The sequence below is a fragment of the Nanorana parkeri genome, unplaced genomic scaffold (genome assembly GCF_000935625.1).
Source record: "Nanorana parkeri isolate BGI_ZX_2015 unplaced genomic scaffold, ASM93562v1 scaffold353, whole genome shotgun sequence".
NCBI lineage: Eukaryota > Metazoa > Chordata > Amphibia > Anura > Dicroglossidae > Nanorana > Nanorana parkeri.
This window is the reverse complement of record NW_017306621.1, coordinates 507604-517818: the sequence shown is the minus strand read 5'-3', so window position 1 is coordinate 517818 and position 10215 is coordinate 507604.

Here is a 10215-nt window from a genome sequence, read left to right as displayed (position 1 = left end):
ACTGTTGCAGCAAACCTTGCAGCTCTGCACACCAGAGCAAAAAGGCCTATAAAGCACTTGCTAAAGAACTTTATCGGGTGGAGGATGAAAGCTTTTTAAACGTTGTAGAGGATTAAAATGGGGAAAAAAGCAATAAAAAGGAACAAGATGTATCTCTTAAAATTGTCTGATTCTGAAGAGAATATGATGAAATGTGACAGACTGGGCAATAGGTAATTGAATGTGGGGGTTCTTGTCTGCTGCCTGTCTCCTCCATGGGATGGGGTGTTATCTGAAAACACATCCTGCAGGATAAAAGGCAATCAGCAGGGCTCATTAAGTGATGATGACAGGACATTAGCACACTCTGCGATAATTAATTAAAATGAGGCACCCCGGTGGCTGGAGGAAAGCTGCTTACAGCGGGCTGGTGGTGGCCCTTTGTATGATACATATCTAGCATGATTGTGATTGTATTAGCAGAGGGAGGTGATGTGCAGGCTGCAGGGGGGCACAGCGACCAGGGACTGGGCAACGGGTCACGAGGTGTTATAACTACCCCACTGCAAGAACTGCACCACCACTAGGCAAGCGAGCATCGCATCATAGCAATGCGTAGTACAATGGATTTGTCATTAGAAACGTGTAATGTAAAATTAAAGGATCAGCTGAGAAACAAACCTTAGGCTTCCACTTAAGCTACAATTTATTTTGTCAAATATATGGCAAAAAAGTAATAACTATTTGTAACACATGTTCTCTAAATCTCAATCTCTCTCCCTCCCTCAGAAGTCTCACTCCCAATGTCTACATATGTCACCCTGTGTCCTGGTGTTCTCTCTCCCTCCCTCAGAAGTCCACCTCCCAATGTCTACATATGTCACCCTGTGTCCTGGTGTTCTTTCTCCCTCCCTCCCTCAGAAGTCCCCCTCCAATGTCTACATATGTCACCCTGTGTCCTGGTGTTCTCTCTCCCTCCCTCAGATGTCCACCTCCCAATGTCTACATATGTCACCCTGTGTCCCACCCTGTGTCCTCTCTCCCTCCCTCAGAAGTCCCCCTCCAATGTCTACATATGTCACCCTGTGTCCTGGTGTTTTCTCTCCCTCCCTCCCTCCCTCAGAAGTCCCCCTCCCAATGTCTACATATGTCACCCTGTGTCCTCTCTCCATATATCACTCTGTTTCTTCTATCATTGGAGATTTGGGGAACATAGAGCCTGTTCCCACCTAGCAAACTGAATGTGTTCACTCTAAGCACCCAATCAGGATTTGTTTTCTGGCACATGATTGGGTGCTGAAAGTGAACACAGCATAATATATTCCTTCACATCCCCTCTGCCGAATGAACAGCCTCCAATAGCTGTCAAACGTTTATCAAATAACAGGTGCTAAACTTTGGTGGAATGCCTATTTTCTTCTATCTGTAAGATCTTCTTCCAGACATAAGAGCCATGTGTGACAGCTCTACACATCCCACAGCAGATCAAAATAATAATCTAGTATGTGTCCTTGCAGAGGAAGGAGCTCCAGGTTCGGCAACATGTATTTCAAAAGTAGGCGCCGGAGCTGCGCTAAACTGGCGCTCCCGGGCGCCTACTTTAAGGATTGAGCTACAGTGTATCTTTTCCTTGCTTCTACTTCCAGAATAACTGAGCAAAATGTAAACACCTCTTCATTAAACTAAGCCCTATATTTTTCTTTATGTCTACCCTATACCCCTCTACTCTCTCTCCTCTCTTCCCCCTCATCCCCTTCCCTTCACATATACCCCTCTATGTTCCTTCTCTTGCTGTCTCTCCCTCCTTCTGTCTTCTCTCTCTTTTTTTTCATTCTCTCTCTCTCTCTCTCTCTCTCTCTCTCTCTCCTATATTTCACTCATTTTGAAGGTATTATCACATCTCATTTTACTATCTATCTATCACATTTCAGTATCTACCTATGTGTCAGTAGGTTTGCTCTAGTCAGAGTACCTGTGTGTTCTGTGCTTGTCTGGCCATAACATGTATACATATTCACTTCGCACTGTGCTGTGTACAAGGCCTGAGAAATTAACTTTCTATAGAACAGCTGCTGTACGAAAATGTTCAATAAAGTCCAATATCATCGAGCAGTAAACAATAGTATTCATGAGGATTCAATGGTTATTAAATATTCGGCAAGGTATGCAAGAAAAGCAATCTCTGATGGAATTTCGTCCCTTTTTATAATCTCTTACAATTTTCTAAAAGTTGATAGCCGGGTATGAGAGCTCTACAGATACAAGACAAGAGCACATATGAGAATCATTTAATATGTGTCCCTTGCAAAGGAAGGATGTTTGTGGTCCGACAATGTGTATTTAAAATGTAGGCGCCAGAGTGGCGCTAACTGGCGCTCCGCGGCGCCTAATTTTTACATATAGCTGCACTATAAATCCAAACTTATCCATACTTTGCTTCTACTATGAGCCTATTTGGTGGAGTTTTCAGTATATTTAGACGAGTGATGATCATAAAATATTGCTGTTTTTTTTCATATTTTGCTTACATCTGTTCGATATTCGCCCAATACTGTAGATAAGAACTGTGCGAATCCTCGGGCTGTAAGTAACGATATTTACAATATGACGCTGCAATATAGATTTCATTTCACATGCGCTTTGTAGGTTTTAACTCTTGGATGTGCGATAATCAATAAATAATCCGATATTTGCATATTGTAATGTACAATTGGTATTATCTCTCTTATTGGTATTATATATCTTATATCGTCTCAAAATCTATTTTTGTAATGTATGATATACCATTTTATTACCTATCCAATCATTCCATATTTAATGGTATACAACTTTAGGATCTATTTGCTTGTTGGGATATATCTATATCTGTCTTTCTGGCTATCTTTTTATCTATTTACTGATTACAGTAAGGCACACATTACAGTATTGTTTTATGTTAAAAAATCTGAGGGTTTAATGTCACTTTAAGGAAAGGTGCAAATAGGGCAATACTCCCCCATACACTCACTCTTTCTCCTTCTACAAATGAGTTCCATCACTCAGAAGGTGGGAGAACGCTGAGCATATGTAGGGGCACATTTGTAAAGGACCCCAGGGTGGGTTTTGTGTCATTTGTGCTGTTTAATTTTACTTTGTACTTGTTCATTTGAATATAGAAACAAATAACTCTCCTATTTATTTAAAAAAAATTATAAATGAGCCTTTGCTGTAATTCCACGTTCTTTCTCATTCCAGTACCTTATGTGTTATTTTGTATGAACAAAGTTGCAAAATGTAGTAAAGGGAATTGATCAAAACTGGGGCAGACAAAATCTGGAGCAGCTGTGCATGGCAACCGATCAGCATCCAGCTTTCATTTTCAAACCTTATCTGAACAAATTAAAGAAAGAAGCTGATTGGTTGCCATAGGCAACTGCTCCAGATTCTTCTGCTCCAGTTTTGATCAATTCCCCCGGTATCTTTTAGGAATGTTATTTTCCTAAGGCAATGGCAGCATTACCCAAGTATGACCACCTTATCATTATCACTTCCCTTCTTATATTTTGAATACACAGAGGTCCGCATTTGCGGATGGTTGCATGTCGTAATTGCCGCAGGGCCCCGTTGATTTCAATTTGGTCATATCTGCACGGCAACCATGACAAAAAGGCTCATGCACCTTTTTGTGCGATCAGCGACCCGTGTTTTATTTTTTTGCGGCTGCAGTTATGCGCGATTGCACCGCGACAACTGCGGCACACAATCGCGCTGCTTGCTATGTCGAAATGAATGGTTTGCGTTTGTGCACGATTCCTGGATCGCCATGCAAGTGTGGACAAAACCACACAGATCACCGCATGATCTCGGATCGCACAGATGTGAACTGGGCCTGAGATAAGCTACTTGTGTGAAATAATTGTATCTCATTATAGACTTGGAAACACTCGTCATCCTGCTATACTGTGTCAATCATGAATCCTGAGGAGGTCTGGGCTCTGGTCATTCTATGGCTAATCAGAAAAGAGATGGTCATCCTCAGGTCTCACACACCACCCTTCAATTATTCCATAAACTTTGCTGAAATAATACACAAACTCTCCAGGGTTGGTGTAAAATGTTACCTTGCATTGCCCCCATACCTCTCCGCACTGCAAGGGTTAAATGCTTGCTTTGGCTAAGGGGATATAAAGAAGCACAATACTTACTTTATTTGCCACTTCCCCAGGCAGGTGGTGCTTTCCTCCATTCTCTGACACCCCTGCATGTGAGCAGGCTTTTGGTACTGCTGGTCCTGCATTGCATGTGATGACATCAGAGAGCTGTAACCAGTCAAGCTACAAAATACTTATTTTGTAGCTTGTCTTTGGTTAAAGAGACCCTGTCACATAATAAAACCTTTGCAGCAAAGAAAGTACCTGTAAGGCAGAGAGTGAATTAAGGTGGCCATACACTTTACAACCCTCGCAAGACTATAGTCTTGCGAGGGTTGTAAAGTAATTTTAAAAACCTACGATCTGCCCATCTTGGACAGGCAGATCGTACTTGCGATCATCGCAAGCCCGCCCCCCTAAGGGGCGGGCTTGCGATGACCGCAATGCTGAACGGGCAGTGTGCGCGTGCGCACACCGACCCGTTCGGCATTTGTCTCCCGAGCATCATTCAAACCAGCCGAAAATCGCAAGATTTTCGGCTGGTTTTCTAGCATGCTCCTTAGACAAAAGACGTGCGACCGTACAGTAGAAACGGTCGCACGTCTTCATTCACACTGCACGATTCTCGTACGATCGCGGGATTTCGCCCGATTCTCGTACGAGAATCGTGCAGTGTATGGGCACCTTAACTCTCCTGCCATCTGTATCGCTCAACGATGTGTGTTTTGCTGCTTCCTCCTGCTGACCTCCACATCACTAAAAGAGTAAAAAAAACAGAGTTCTGTTACCGATGAACTCTGCAGAGAACTATGGAACATGACACTCCTGGAAGTGTCGGTTTCCCAGTACACTACGGGTGACCAGTTTTCTGCAGCAGAGCAGCATTTAGGGGCAGCAAGAACTTAGCCCCTTCATTCCAAATATGTGCTTAACAGCAAAGATTTTTTTTAATGTGACAGGGTCTCTATAAGGCAAGCATTGCAACAGGAAACAACTGTATGTGCTTGTGGAAAGTACACTATACTTTTCCTTGAACACTTCACATTTCTTTTTGCTATTCTCCTTTTATTAATAACTATGCAGGTTATAGTGAGATGTGATTAAAGCAATCAAAAAGCCCTCACTCTAATCAGTGCGTAGCACAGTAAAGCCTTCTTAAAACAGAAGGTATTCACATGTCTCATTCCATCACTTATCCCAAATATAAGAGGATTATTCCAAATCATTGCTTATCGCTCATTTGGCCAGATGCACATCCAGAACCGCAGGTGTATAGCGTAAATATAGTCTAATATTATAGAGCCATTCATTCCAAAGTGCAGGTGGTTCAGGCTATTTGGTCTGCATTATTTGGTCCAGTTTGAACTTGAGCTGCTCCAAACCCTGAAGGAAGCTTCTTCTGCTGCCCAATCAGCTGCAGCCAGGGAATTCCCCACCTGCAGCTGCATGTAAGCAAAGGGTTGGGATGCTGTGACATCATTGCCCTTATATGGCCATGTTGCTATATTTCATCAATGACATTGACCTAATATGGCCATTTGGTCAGTGATGTCCCCACAAGCATCCCCCCCACATTATTTATGTGCAGCTGTGGGGTGGAGAATGCCTCAGCCGACAGCTGATTGGGTGGCTGGACCAATTTTTCTTCTGGGTACAGAGGAGCTCAGGTTTGGAACGCATTTATAACGCACCCAAACACAAAAGGAAGCCATCAGTGCTGGCCCAATCTGCAGCTTCTGATATGGCCCCATGGCCAAATTAGGTCAAAGTAATTGGCCAAATATGGCCATGATGTCACCAGCATCTCATCCCTTTGTTTACATGCAGCTGAGGGGTGGGGAATGCCTCGGCCGCAGCTGATTGGGCTGGCACTGATGGCTTCTTTTTGGTTTCAGATGCTCTGGCCGCAGCTGAATGGGCCAGTACTGATAGCTTCCTTCTATGTTCAGATAAGCTTAAGTTCTGTCCGAATCCGAGCTCATCCTTTTTTCACACATGTGATGCTGAACCTCCATGATTGAAAAAAAAAAAAATCCAATAAATGAAAGGGGCAGGTCAGGGACAGTCATGCTGGGGAGAAAAGAGCTAGATGATCCTCCAGCCTGAAAATGAGGGGGCTATAGTGGACTTGCTGCAGCTTCTAATGCACACTGTGAGAAGTGAAATCAGAGTAAGCAATTTCAGTCCAGGAGAGGAGCCTGCTCAACTGTGCCCTACTGAAGGCAAGTCTGGAGTCCAGCTTTAAAATCCATTGTTGCCCTAAACCAGGTATTCTTCCCCTATGGCTGTCCCCTGTGGTCTAAAGGAGGCAGTTCTGTGCTGGTTTGGTGGGACTGAGTCCAGAGTGAAGTCTTCTTTTCCATAGACAGTCAGAGATGGCTTTTCATTCTCCACTGTGCAGGCTGTAAGGGTTTTAACTGGAAAGTTTAATAGGCCAGTTGTTACATTCCAGCCTCGCTGCATAATCCGTTCAACAACGAGAATGAAGCGTTTAATTTTGCAGCGCTGGCTAACACCTGCTTTCAAGTGGGTTGTGAGACCCCAGCGCTCCCTTCTCTCTATCTGGAAACCCATAAAACCTATATGCATGCAATGTCACAGTTATTGAACTAAATATTGTTTTAATATTGCTAGAGCTAGTTTTATGGTTAATTGTATTATGTTTACAGCCAGACTGGGCTTTGTATTTTTCACTTTTCCCAGTTTGATTTTTTTACTCTCCCCCCACCTTTCTGCTGTGTTCACAGTCACAACTAATAAAGTGCAGCAGTTGTGCCCTTTTTATATAGAGGGTGAGGGACTTCCAATATTTTCACTCTGCTGGATACTGGAGCCAGTAAAATTCATGAAATTTTAATTATTTTTTTGGATTAAATAGACGTCTTTTAGGACGAAACTTATTTGCACTTCCTATTGTAAAGAAGTGCAACAAAGGAAATTGTTAAAGAGCCCTCCCCCCCACTTCTGTTGGTGACATTTTTTATTGAGTGAATTAGATGCTTTTTATGGCTATTTGAAATTATTTTTTATCCTACCGATGTGGTGGATTGAAAGTGGGAATACATTAAAGAGGTGTGAGGCTTTTATTGCCCGCCTTTTTACACAACAATAAACATCCATTCATTTCATGCTTCAAGGAGCGCTCTCCATATGGAGGTAAAGTAGTGCTGCCTGCACAAAGGGTACGAAAACCTACTTCCTACTGGGTGCCCAGAAAAAACAACACTAGGACCTAGGTGTATGTATATAAATATAATAAATAGCTATATATCTCTCTATATCTCTCTCTATACATAGAGAGAGATATAGAGAGATATATATATATCTCTATATATAGAGATTAAAGGTGCCCATACACTGCTCGATTCTCGTACGAGAATCGCGGGAAATCCCGCGATCGTACGAGAATCGAGCAGTGTGAACGGAGACGTGCGAACGTTTCTACTGTACGGTCGCACGTCTTCTGTCGAACCAGCATGTTCGAAAACCAGCCGGGAATCGTACGATTCTCGGCTGGTTAGAACGGTGCTCGGAAGACAAATGCCGAACGGGCCGGTGTGCGCACGTGCACACTGCCCGTTCAGCATTGCGGTCATCGGAAGCCCGCCCCTCAGGGGGGCGGGCTTGCGATGATCGAGAGTGCGATCTGCCTGTCCAAGATAGGCAGATCGTACGTTTTTTTAATCTCTGTACAACCATCGCAAGACTAAGGTCTTGCGATGGTTGTAGAGTGTATGGCCACCTATAGAGAGATATATATCTCTCTACATCTCTCTCTCTATATATAGAGAGAGATATAGAGAGTTATATATCTCACCTGTGCTCAGCAAAGTGCTCAGCATAAATGAGTACACCGCAACAGATTTGTCAGAAAACCTTTACTTTCTTTTCAGAATCATCCTTTTCTATGGACACTATACTACAAAATACTCCCACAAATGCAGGTCATTGAATGCAACCAAGATTTGTTCATTTGCACACACAAAAAGTATTTTTTCTAACAAATACTATACTATACTGTACTATACACCCCAATGAAAGTCATAGGAGCAAAGCTAACTTTAAAGGTGACCATACACTGTACGATTATCATACGATAATCGCGGGAAATCCCGCGATCGTACGATAATCGCAAAGTGTATGGAAGGCGTGCAACCGTTTCTACTATACGATCGCACGTCTTCCGTCGAACAAGCAGGCAGGAAAACCCGCCGAGAATCATACGATTCTCAGTGGGTTAGTGGCGTGCTTGTTCGACAACTGCCGAACGCGCACACTGCCCGTTCCGCATTGCAGTCATGCAATGATCGCAAGTACGTTCTGCCTGTCCAAGATGGGCAGATCGTACGTTTTTTTAATTACTTTACAACCATCGCGAGACAACCTTTGGCCACCTTTAAGGTGGCCATACACTTTACAACCATCGCAAGACCTTAGTCTTGCGATGGTTGTAAAGTAATTTTAAAAAACGTACGATCTGCCCATTTAGGATAGGCAGATCGTACTTGCGATCATCGGAAGTTCCAATTACCGCAATGCTGAACGGGCACTGTGCGCGTGCGTACACCGGCCCGTTCGGCATTTGTCTCCCGAGCATGCCACAAACCAACCGGAAATCGTAAGATTTTTGGCTGGTTTTCGAACATGCTCCTTAGACAAAAGACGTGCGATTGTACAGTAAAAACACTTGCACGCCTTCCATACACTTTGCGATTATCGTACGATCGCGGTATTTCCCGCGATTATCGTGCGATAATTGCACAGTGTATGGGCACCTTTAGACAACAAAATCCTAATTAACAAGCATTAAACTACAGGTGAGTATAATGATTCATTACACAGGTGTCCAGCAGACAGATGATTATAACAGGGTGTTACTTACCAAAGAAAACCCCTTCCCATTTCATGCTGTCAGCAATGGCACCACATGGAAGAAAAATGCCACAGGGCCTGAGAAAAAAAATCATTTCTTTACACAAGAAAGGTGAAGGCCACAAGAAGATCAACAAAGCCTTATCAGTCAGAATACTGTAGCAAAAGTGATCCAAAAATATAACAAAGATGGAACTGCAACCATCTCACAGAGACGTCCTGGACATCCACGGAAGTTAACACCTCGACAGGAGCGTCTTCTGATGAGAACGGTTGAAGAAAATCGCCATGCAACTTCACTGCTGTTAGCTAAAAAAGTAGAAAGTCAAACTGTGGTGATAGTTTCCTGTGACACAATACGGCGTACACTGCAGAGGAATGGTATGCATGGGTGTTGTCCACGAAGGAAGCTTCTCCTAAAGCCCTTGCACAAAAAAGCCTGCCTACAATAGCCAGGGCCCATGCTGAAAAAGACGACTACTGGGACTCAAGATCAATGTTTTTGGAGCTGATGGCTTTAAAACTGTATGGTGTCGCAAAGGTGAGGAGTACAAAGAAAAATGCATTGTGCCTATAGTGAAACATGGTGGCGGCAGTGTCCTTCTGTGGGGCTGCATGAGTGCTGCTGGTGTCGGGGAGCTGCATTTCATTGATGGTATCATGAATTCACAGATGTGGTGCTCTATATTGAAAGAGAAGATGCTACCATCTCTCCGTGCCCTTGGTCGTCGTCCACTTTTCCAACATGACAATGATCCAACACACACATCTAAGGCCACTGTTGCATTTCTGAAGAAGAACAGGGTGAAAGAGATTCAGTGGCCAAATATGTCTCCTGATCTGAATCCAATCAAACACCTCTGGGGAATTCTGAAGAGACGAGTTGAGCATCACTCTCCATCCGGCATCCAGGCTCTAAAAAAGGTCGTTCTTGAAGAATGGAAAACGATAGATGGTACAATATGTCGCCAACTTGTTCATTCCATGCCTAGAAGATTTGGTGCTGTCCTTACAAATCATGGAGGTCACACAACATACTAGATTTAGTAGTTTTTGTTGTGGGTGTATTCATTTTTTCTTCACCTAATTTGAGCAAAAAGGAAGATTATGTAATCTAAGTTATATTATTAACCTTACTTTCATGGAATGAGCTAAACAAATGTTCTAGAAAACTCAGTTTTATCATAATTTTGGAAATTGTTCACTGAGATACTTAATAACATCTTACCATTCA